The 10,120-nt window shown below is 35.1% G+C and overlaps 1 long non-coding RNA gene across 2 annotated transcripts; it reads right to left on the bottom strand.

The window, feature by feature from the left end:
• Nucleotides 1-987: 987 nt before the first annotated feature.
• On the bottom strand, nt 988-9,842 carry LOC121328532. 2 transcript variants are annotated; one of them, XR_005951695.1, is made up of 6 exons: nt 8,636-9,842; nt 8,245-8,338; nt 6,699-6,772; nt 6,265-6,340; nt 1,414-1,486; nt 988-1,154 (listed from the first exon to the last, which is right to left on the bottom strand). It is a non-coding gene; the product is annotated as an uncharacterized LOC121328532 (long non-coding RNA). The 2 variants fall into 2 exon arrangements; XR_005951694.1 differs by having other exon boundaries at nt 8,245-9,842.
• Between the last annotated feature and the right edge of the window lie 278 nt (nt 9,843-10,120).

Consider the following 10,120-nt stretch of genomic DNA (forward strand, 5'->3'; position numbering starts at 1 on the left):
GATTCAGTTGTGGGATTCAGACTTTATTTTTTTTCAACCTTTTTCTCAGGGCCTATTGCAACGAGCACCAATATCTCTATAAGCGTGCAACTCAGCCGCTCACTGAAGAGGAGACTAAGACGACCCTGTTTCAACAGGACAAACCTCCAACTGACACAGCTGCAGCGAGACCCCAGCCAATAAAAAACACGACAGAGGCAAGAAACGATAGCACAGTTTCAGTGCATATTGTCTAGGTTAATCAAACTTTTATTCAAGTGGACAAATACACTTAAACCAAAATGCTGTTTTTCACAAAGAAATTAGCTTTTTTGCTTAACACATTTCAGTAATTGTTCTGTAATGCTTTAAGATATCAAATAAGCAAATACTTCAAACAGATTAGTGTGTGTGTGTGTGTGTATATATATATATATATATATATATATATATATATATATATATATATATATAAAGCTGTATATTCTAATGATTAATTACACCTTACAATGAAAACACAGTATTTGCCCATAAAACAGGCATGTCTTCTCTCTGAGGATTACATGGAAGTAGTATCACAATATTAATAGAAAAGCAATGGCATTATAAATGAACTAAATCAAAATCATTGTAGTAACTTTGAGAGACAGTACAATAGTAATAGCTCTAAATTGTTTCACTTGCTCTGTTTCTGATCTCGGTTGGGACCCACAGGGAGCACTCGGTGGAAAATCGTACGGGGCTCCAATAACTTCTACCAGTCAGAGACTTACCAGGCTGGGCTCTTGCCTCCAGGGTTCAGTAGCTTAAGTGTAAATAAGAAGTAAACTATTATATATATATATATATATATATATATATATATATATATATATATATATATATATATATATATATATATATATATATATATATTATAATTTTTATTTTTTATTACAGTATTTAAAAATGCAATTATTTACAAACTGTTTTATTATTCTTAATTGTTATTCTTATTATTAATCCTGGGCAAATAAAACAGTAACATGTTTTTACCCATGCAGATTTTTCTCCTTCACCCTATGAACAGGATCTTCATAAAGTTCTGTTAAGTGGATGAGAACACGCATAAGCCCGCTTTTCCAGCACCTGCATGGCAATCTTCTTTATGCCATCATCATTGTTTTTAGGGGAATCTGAAAGAGAACAAGAGGTAGATCTCAAAGCAGCTCAGTCATAAATTCAGCAGTAAAGCTTTAACTAGTTGATAATAAGGGTTGATTTGATCAACTAGTACCTGCTGGGATAAGCCACAACTGTTGTTTTACAGCACCACAGATTAAGTGGTTGCATCAACCACTTATTCAGGAGAATCTTGGGATACGTGGTTGATGGATCTCTTTATCAGAATATTTGTGAATCAATGTTTTGGTGAATATTCTATGTTCCACTTACTCTTTTCCAGCTGAGCCATGAGGTAGTTGTTCTGGAAATAGGCTTCAGCGCAGAAAGCATTTGTAATCGGGACCTAAAAACAGCACGGAAGGGTTAAAAATTAAAAACCTGCGAGCATACAATTAAATCTACTACAGTTGAGAATCTTTCTTTCATAAAACTTTCATAAATTCTATATGCTTGTTCATTGTAAAATTGGTCTGACATTTTCAAAAGCACTTCATGATCTTGATAACATCTTTTGCTTTCATAATTTAGATATTTGTCATTATTAGAGACATGGTACTAAAGAACATTCTTTAGCATTTTTGCCAAACATACTAGATCAATTAACTGTTTTTACTTAAGCTGGCTGTAGCTCACATTTGACAAAAGAAGCAATATTTTACAATCTAGCTCCAGCAAAAGCCATCTGTTAACAATATACACCTTAAACAATATAGCCCAGTGTCTTTGTAATACATTATAAGCAGTATGTGTACATGTTTCAAAAGGAAGAAAGTGTAACCATATGTCACATCGGTTAATCAGCAGGTGGCTAGATTATCTTCCGCAAAGTAATGTTTTTGAGGGAAACAAATATTTCTTATTTGGAGTGTGTTGTACTCTGCATAGCAACACATATGAAAATGCGCTTTTGCTTCAGTAAAGAAAACAAAAAAAGGCAGATAAAATCCAACCGAGAGGCTAAACTGTTATGCATCAGGGTTCTCTCACTTGTGAGGTTAGTAAGCAATTTCCACAAAGGAAACTAGATCATAATCAATATTGTTTGGAATTATTACTTTAATCTGGTTGACTTGTTCAGATTGCCAGGAACCAAATGATTTGCTGTTAATGGTGGGGAAATGTTTCCTCTTACCCAGATTAGTCAGGTGATAACATCAATGGCAGTCACAAAAAAGCCAGGATGTGTTGAGTTGGCACTTGAGAAAGACCTTGCTTTCATTACAGTAGTATTGTACAGTACTGTTATCCCTGCAGTATATGTAGGTGCAATAGCCCCAATTTAAAATCTACTACTGTATGTGATTATACTGCTATTCATAGCAGTTTACAATATCCTTCAGCAGAATTGTATTCCACATAACAAAATGCCAAGGGTTGGTGTGTGATGTATATTTACTAAACACACGCAGTGCCCGCTGTGATCTTTGACACACTTGTGAAGCTTACCTCATGGTCATGACTGCGTAAGCCAACGCTAATGGAGTGGATTGCTCTGGAGAGAACAGCAGTCATGGCGTACAGGTTAATAACAATATCTGCCACTCTTTTTAGAACCAGCTAGTTCTTGGGTTTTTAAAAAAAAGATATATTGACTGGAGGTCAGGGTGACCTATGTGTTATTAATCTTTGCCACTCTGTACTTGTTACTGACATACATGGTCTATGTTGCATTAACTCTGCTTTAAATTAAAATGTTTTATCCCTTTAGAGTCATCTACTTTTCTAATAGGCTAGTTCATGCATACGTTAAAATAAACAAGTCTTGTTATTCTCAGCTGTTAAATCCCAAAAGCCATTAATACACGACAGATTGAAAAAATTACACAAAGCAAGTATGTTAAGAACCAGCACCACTTCTAAGATGTTTATTATTTTCCAAGTAAAATGGTATTCATTAAGGCAAAAAGAAAACAAACAAAAAAAACATACTGTATAGAACTTTACTGGCAAAAAAACCCCAGCTGTCAAGCAGATGCTATTACATCATCTTCACTGGGTAACAGGGGCTTGTAAATGTATCCCAAATGATTTGGCTAAGCTGTTTATTGTGGAAGTTGCTAAGGAAACTAGTGATAGTCCCAGTTTAGGCCTTGTTTGGTGTTTACACCGGAGCATACCAGTCCAGTTCAAACACAGATTATCTGTTCTGCCTAAAATGATGCAACATTGATTAATCTCTAGGACATGTATTAAAACAAGCTACAGTGTATAATCTCTATGACTCTTTGTAAAAGGAAAAAAAAAACACCACCACCTAGTGATAGTGAAAGGTGAAAAGATCAGTTCAACGTATGCTTAATGTATAGCAGTTTGGTCACAATGCTGTAGTTTGTCACCTTGTGCAATGGGAACTTTTGTCAGCCATTGATAATAAAAAGGCATAAAGTAGATTTGTAAACGTTAAAACATTATAGCAGCGAAACAGTTATTTTTATTGGACAACCCAGGCATGGAACTTAACGGAGGTTTTGTGACCACAATATGGCAACTGTATTAAGTCAAATGTAGAATTGTTGGTTATAAATGAAGATTAGTAAACTATTACTTTGCCAAATCTGTAAAGTAAGCTTTCCACTGTTATTCCAAAAGAATAAACATTTTCTTCAAATTTCTTACTATTTTCCTGAAAAATGAAGCAATATTTTTCAATAGTTTATACCAGTATCCTGCAAACCTAATGTATTATGTTTTATTTTGTTACCATTTTTCATTTAAAAAATTGTCCATGAGCTACTAAACAAATACACCAGTATATAAATACTGGTATGTCATTTATTTATTGTTTTTTTTTTTTACCATCAAGCTACATCATCTTTGTCTGTCAGCCCAAAATCAACTTTCTTGTTTACAGTCACGCAGCCTCTTTCCCAACATCTCCAAACGACTCCCAAATTACCTTTCATGTCCCTGAAATATTAAAATGCACATGAAATGTATGCTGACCAGCAAAATTATGAGGTCTCAATTCTCTCAATTAGAAGGTGTTCAACAGCCAATATGAAAGTGCATATAATTTATAACAAACTGATGAAACAACCCAAAGGATGTAATACAAATGAAAACGTCTTGCTAATGATCAAATCCATGATATAGAGTGGATGATTAGAAAATGAAATATGTGATCTTAATGAGCTATTAATGATCAACTATTCAGTGTTAATTACCGGTAATTAAAATTTAATTAACCTTGAGATTATTATATCGCCTTTGACATCTCTCCCATTAAAAAGAGCAGATGGTTTTGCAGAATCATGCCACATTAATATATGCGAGAATGTTTAACAGATTCCTACATTGCTTTTGTTTTTTTTTCTGACGAATATGAACCAGCCTTAACACAAAACAATTCCAAAATCGAATAATTATATATCGGAGAAATTCTGTAATATCAGTTACTTAAGAAAACAAACAGGGAATTAAATAGTACCTCATAAATGGGCAGAATGCTACAGTCCCTAAGGTAACGCTCATAGGGGTAATCTTTTATGCACCCCAATTCTCCCAAGAACCTGCAGTGCCACACTGACGCAAACCCAGGCACCCTCAGAGCTGAAAATCTGAAACGCAGAACAACTGAGCAATACACAGGTTTTGTCAAGGGAGATTAGTAAACTGTCATATTTACATCTTCTGTATTAAGTGACATTTGTCATCATCCAGGAATTTTTATTTGTTTTGTCCACATTACCACTCATTTCGGCTAGTCTTTGTGCATTATTGCTAGAGTGTTGGACCTTTAACTGGAAGGGCTTACCAACTGAACCCTGAAACGAGGCACTGTAAACGCATGTCTGTTAAAGCTTGGGGTTTTAAAAAAAGATCAGCTAGATCAGTCTGTTTCTCATTAGAATTATTGGCATTATCACAAAATGCGTACCAGCTGTAAGGTTTTCTCGTCCTGCTTAAGGTTACGGTGGAGATGCTGACAGCTGAATTATTCTCTGACTACCTCCCAATACATCAAACATCTACTGGGATCTTTTTTTTATTTTATTATAGTTTTTGAATTAAACAACAAAAGAATACATTAAAAGCACAATTTATGATTTAGCAACCCAAAACAGATATATGGTGTAATTATCATTATACAACTTTCTTTACCAAAATACTGCTACGAACTCAGTTTTCACATCCTACACTACTTTTTTGTGTGTCTTACTTTGGCAACTTTTTGACTAGCATAGTATTTATGTAAGTTTTAGAACCAGTGCACTAGCAAAATATCTTTCAAATCACAAGATGGTTGTGATTTCTGTTCAGTGATCCAGCACTGAAGGGCCAGTTCTTGCTCTGAGGCAGAAACCCAATATCCAATACCTGAATCATTCCGAACTCGGCAAGGCTCTTATTGAATTGCTTTCATGTACCAGCGTACTCTGCCGTAAGATCTACGGAAAATAATCATAATACTAATAAATGTTCTGGTAGAAGATTTAATCTCTATACACCTGAATTCTTTCAGTAATTGGAAACAGTTTTTTTTCCTGAAGCAAGATAATTGAACCACATACTGGTATGTCATTTTTATTGGTTTATTTATTTATTCTGGTTAAGAATTTTTTTTTTTTTTATTGCTAGGCAGAAACATTAAAATAGGCAAAAATAATAGTTTAAAAAAATGTATAAATAAAATTGTCACACAAAACACATCACAGGTGCCATTACCAAAAAGTAGGTCAAACAAAACATGAGTCATGACAGAATATGTTATTAAAGAGTGTGATGTGACAGGAAAAAAGTGGATTTCAGTGATTTTCTGTTCAACTAATGATGTTAGTCTTCAAAGCCACTGGTAATAACTACTGTACATGCTACAGAAAACACTGTCTTTCATCTCTATATTTTGATCAAAGCAATCCCAATCCAACAGGGCGTTTCCACAGGCATACTGGTCACTTCAGCTAACTGGTTTTGGCAGGGAGTTGCACACACTTATCAAAACAAGTTGTTTTTAGTGCTGCGGTTTGCTATTTAGTGGTATCATGTTCCTTCGGCAAATCAACAAAATAAAGTGTGACTTTTAACTGAACAGCCCACAAAGAATTGGATAATTCGCATGAAAAATGACCACATCCTAGTTGGACAAAGCTAAAGCAGGTTACTTCAAACCACTCCTCTTACCTATGAGCTTCTTAATCATTCCTGCAGACGCACTGCCCATACTAAACCTGCCACTGTTGAGGATATTCATGGCAACCTGGAGAAAGACAGAGAGTGCAATGACAGCCTGTCAGTAAAATAACTCTTTGCTGTGCTATCAAAGCTACTGTAGTGTTTGGAAACCAGTACAGCATCTCTTCTCCAAATAAAATTCAAGATAAATAAGATAAGACTCAAGATAAATCTACATACAGTATTAATCTGAATACTGATGCTTAGTGAAATTGAATGACATACAATGATTGTTTTGTTTCAATGGATCACTGTGTATTTGTTCACACACGCTATGCACAAGTAGAATCATTTCCAAAGATTAAAATGGGGAGGGTCTTGGTCGTTAATGTTCAGAAGCTGATTTTGCACAATTGGCCCTTCACTAATGTTTTATCACTTACCTTAAATCCACCTCTTACTTCTCCAATTACATTTTCTATCGGCACAGGAGTATTTTCAAAATGAACTTCATAGGCTGAAACAGGAAATTACACACTTTGACGAGAAGCTTGAAACTACAAATGGATTCATCAAATAGATCTGCAATACCACCATTGGATATACAAATCTAAAAATAAAAACAATTTCCAAATTCAATAACCATGCATGGAAATAATATTGAAATACAAAGGTTGCAGTATATTATCATGTATAGATTTGCATTATGACTTTTTTTTTTATTGTTTTTGTTAATTTATTTGGAAACAACTGTCAAATATAAGTTTAACACAAATTTTAAACTGTAGTTATAATAATAATAATAATAATAATAATAATAATAATAATAATAAAGGAATACAAACTTAAATGTATTTAGGAGTGACCACATTATATGCTGTAAATATTGCTTTTAAATATAGCAAATAGATTGCAGTATTCCAAGTTAAAGTCTAAGAAATGAAAAAGTCAATAAAATTGCTACTTCCGCAATTACGTTTACCCAATTTGCAAAGCCCACAAATAAATGCAATCCATCTGCACTTCAACACAAAGAGCTTGTTAGCCTGACCATTCCCAGCCAGTCAAATGGCTAACAAGCATCATTCAAGTGAATCAACAGGACACCTAGTGGAAGACTGCTGTCATTACATTCCTAAAATCCCAATGGAGAAAGAAGACAACAAGCAGCTTACATTGTTCAATCTAGTTACTGGAGAAAAAAACACCACCAGATATCTAGAAAATGTTTTTTTTTTCTTTTTTTCTGACTGCTGAAACTGATACAGCACATTGACATTGATCAGTAACAGACTGGGTAATTCTTTTAATTCTTTTTTATTTCGGTTAATTGAATCAGGTTGCCATAACAAGGTCACATGACACACCCAGCTGCTACAAATTGAAACCCTCAGTTTCACTCTGTTCTTTTCACTACAAATAAAAGTTCTGAATTTTTTTGTGTGTTCTTAAATTTGCAAAGGCGCTCTTCTGCCATTAATGGGGATTTACATTTTGGGAACGTCAGTCTTCTATTCTGCCAAAGTTTCGTCTTTGCTGCATTGCAGAAACTGAAGAAACACCTGTGGATTGTACCTGATGTGGAATGCAGTTTTGAAGAATTTGTGTAGACCTTCCATCTGGAACAGTTCTTGTATGTTAACAGGAGATTGGTTGGAAATAAACCAGCACTGTGAGTGAACTAACGAACTAAGGGCTTAATTTTCTATAAAATGTTGGTAATGGCTACTAACTTATTAACTGCTTTGTTGAATGAAGCAAGCGTCACTTTATAATTGCACAACCTGTTTTATAAAGTGCAATTTATTCTGGCTTATTTCAGATGTTCCTGGTTAATCTTGCTGTGGGCACTTAATCAAGAGAAAACTATTTATAAATCTGAGCAACTTTCTTTTTTAAAAACCTATTTAAAAAAACAACTTTCCAAACAACTTTCCAAACCGTCAACTAGGTGATGCTGGTCATTACTTTACATAACTTGTACTTTACCTTTTGAGATGTTGAGTAAAAAGTGCTTCCCATCTTTGCTTGGAGTTGCTCTGGTCTAGATGCCACTGTAGAACTACAAGTCTTTATTATAATACTAAAATAAAGAAGAAAAATGCAGATTTTATCAACACACCATACTGAAAAAACAACCCTATATATGCAATATGGATACAAATGTAGTTGAGGGCCATAGTTCAATACAACTGACCTAAAGCATTTAACCCACAGTATTATCCGAGTATAACAAGTGCATTTGATTGCATACTGTATTGTAACATTTGTTACTCAAGGTCAGTAGTTTACATATTGCCTGAGAAACTTTCAGTTTTACCCAGCCTTGGATTGTTTTTATTCTTCACTGGTTGGAGTACAAAGAAAAGCTGGAAAGCACCTGCCATAACGCTGTCAAAAGGTTCTTCAGTGGCCACCAGTAGTTTCTTCAGAGAAGTTGGAGGGGAAATCTGCACCAGAATCTGTTCTCCAGAAGGACTCAAATTGACAATTTTCTAGACAGCTCCGTGTGAAGCATTAGACAGAGAAGCATCTGCTCACTGGGCACCTGCTATCAGCTGTCATGTGATCACAACTGGAAGTGTAACAGAGCTGCAGTTATATTACAGAATGTGTTAAGGATTTTATTTTAATGTGTGGGAGACAGTCCAGTCCATAATAAAAGTTCTACTTTGTTTCTTGCTGCTTTTCTTAGGACAGCAGCAGTCATAACAGATCTAGTTCTGTAGGAACTACTTTTGTGTCCTGGGATGCCTATGTAAGTGAAGGGCACTATATAACTGTAACTGGAATGGTATAGGTGTTTTTTCTTTGGTCCATTCCCGTATTTAACATACGTCAGAAACCTACGCTACTATTTTGGGATCACACAGAAGTTGTTAGAGCATTAATATTTCCCCAGGAGGAAAGCTAATGTCACGGAGAACTTGCATGGATATATTTCTCTCAATCCCTTTCATTCAGGTGACACTGAAAGAAGGGATCAGGCTCTACCTTGCGGGCTCAGTGAGACAGAAGGCAGCAACATCCTCCCCGGAGGAGAGCTTGGGCAGGTACTTTAGTTTCTGCTCTTCGTTACCTGCAATAAGGATTCCCTAGACACAGGAAACGAGTTATTTTAATGCGAAATGTGTTTAATGTGTGAAATATTAATTTACAGTTCAACATAGGGGTGCAAAATTCCTTCTGTTCCCATCTGCTAGATCTTCTAGTTGCTCAATCATGCTGTTATTAGAAATATGGAAAATGTGTTAACAACATCACTGATTACTGTACCTTTTACAGCATGTTGGTGTTCTGGCAGAGTTATACATTCCCAGTAGAAGTAAACTCTTTAAAAAAAAACCATTGCATGCAATGAAAATCTCTTGTCCTACAGTACTGTATCCAGAGCCATGGCTTTTGCTTTCTTGAGATAAATGAACACGATTCATTCTTGCATCTTCAGGGAAGCTTTTTTATATTTAAGAAAATATGTTAACAATAAAATTACCTTCAATCCAATGGCTGGATGAGCAGCTAAAGTGACGTCGATCGCGGCATCCAATGATATGATCTCTCCCAGGCGCGCATTTTGGAGAGCCCCAGTCCCCTGCAAAGCACAACAAATCCCATATCTAAACTATTAATAACAAATGACTATGAATATGACTGTATCTTAATATGTTCTGGTTTTCTTGAATAAGGGGAGGAGGGAGATTAGAGGTCTAAAGTGATACAGTAGTGGTTCATTATACACGTCTGTCCTCTTAACACAACTAGTATGCTCTAACAGACTGTTTTTTTTTCTCCAGTTGATTTACAATACATATTTAAACAGTTATACAAGTGTGAATCCGTGTATTAATAACATGTTCTATGCCCA

The sequence above is a fragment of the Polyodon spathula genome, chromosome 16, assembly GCF_017654505.1.
Source record: "Polyodon spathula isolate WHYD16114869_AA chromosome 16, ASM1765450v1, whole genome shotgun sequence".
In the NCBI taxonomy this organism is placed as follows: domain Eukaryota; kingdom Metazoa; phylum Chordata; class Actinopteri; order Acipenseriformes; family Polyodontidae; genus Polyodon; species Polyodon spathula.